General features: G+C 43.4%; 1 long non-coding RNA gene across 1 annotated transcript; it reads left to right on the top strand.

Moving 5' to 3' along the window:
* Window positions 1-215: 215 nt before the first annotated feature.
* Window positions 216-1,070, top strand: LOC109373894 (uncharacterized). The gene is made up of 2 exons (XR_002122307.1): window positions 216-381; window positions 1,023-1,070. It is a non-coding gene; the product is annotated as an uncharacterized LOC109373894 (long non-coding RNA).
* Window positions 1,071-1,488: the final 418 nt, after the last annotated feature.

Genomic DNA, 1,488 nt, shown 5'->3' on the forward strand with positions numbered 1-1,488 from the left:
GTAGTCAACAGGTGCCAAGTGTGTGTGTAGATAGTAAAAGCTTGTGTAATTGATAGGCCACAACCCCATGGAAGCAGCCAGAAAAGGCGAGGGGAGCCCAGCTCCAAGCCACCGAGTTCAGGGCACCTACAGGGCACCAGCTGGGGCTCTGGTCACTTCTGCATGAGAAAACAGACTTTACTGCATAGTCATGACTTAAAACAGCTGCCAATGTATTCGTTTTATTAAAAAGAGTTGAAAAGCTGACAGTGAATTGTAAGAAGTCTGACCTTGTGGGAACTTTTATTTTAAACAAGGAGACCCTAATGGACAGAATCAAGAAGCAGCTGCGCGAGTGGGACGGAAACCTGCGGGACGCCTCGCTCCCTTCCAGTCCGATAGGTACGGAGCCGGCTCCTTCCCTGGCCGTGCTGTCTCACTGAAAGAAAGTATTTCATGTTTTCTGTTTCACGAAACCAAAAATGTTAGTGTTTTAACTAGTATCTTTATTAGTTCTGGAAAGCACACACGTTTCTTTGGCTATGAGCAATTTTAAAAAAGGAGTATTTTTTACTTAATTGTAAGCAAGTTCTTAAATTCTGTGAACACTCCAATTTTAGGCAAGGTTTTCCAAACAGGTTCAAATTAGTCGCATCCAAACACCTTCTGAGTGTGAAGACCCTTCCCTCCCTGGTTTTGTAAGGTGCTGTTAAAGGAGACCCTGTCTCAGGACAGACTCCCCATGACGACTCTGTGTATTAGGTACCACTGACTCGTTTTCTAGTCTGTGATGTGTTAGATTTTATGTTTAATGTAAAAGGCGGTATGTTCAAAAACCAAGTACAGGGTAAGAAGTTGATTTTAGAACCTCTAAGAGTATGTACTTGATAGCTGGTATGTCGTAATAGTGTTTATAATTGTGTGAAATGGGTTCTTTGGGAATCCTGTAGAGAAAGATTTTAAAGAACATTATCTGATCATGCATTAGCTGGTAGTTACCTGCCTCAAGTTTAAAACTTGAAAAAACCCCCATGTCTTTTAAGATTTTTCTTACAGAGTAGCCGCTTGTCTTCCCATTGACGATGCATTAAGAATTCAGCTCTTAAAAATCGGTAGCGCCATCCAACGGCTGCGCTGTGAACTCGACATTATGAATAAAGTGAGTATGTTGTGATGCCCACGTTTTGTCAGTCAGGAAACCAAGAGAGCTGTCACAGGGTCCGTCATGTAGTCCTGCCATTAGAAAATTAGAAAACTAAAGGGACAGTTTAAGCGTCTCATTTGGGACCAGACACTCAAATTGTTCTGCACTCAGCTGTGAATCCCTGTATCTAATCAGCTTCCCTGAGACTGAACTCCTGACTTTGTCGTGGAACACCTGTGGTGCTGTGTGTCAGCTACTCTGCTTTGTCCAGGGTCGTCAGTTGTGTGAGTGGGCACGTGTCAGGTCTCAGAATGTTTTGGTTCCAGCTTTAAACCCCGGTCTTGAGTGGTTGGAAGGAAGACAGT

The sequence above is a fragment of the Hipposideros armiger genome, unplaced genomic scaffold (genome assembly GCF_001890085.2).
Source record: "Hipposideros armiger isolate ML-2016 unplaced genomic scaffold, ASM189008v1 scaffold_750, whole genome shotgun sequence".
Lineage (NCBI taxonomy): Eukaryota > Metazoa > Chordata > Mammalia > Chiroptera > Hipposideridae > Hipposideros > Hipposideros armiger.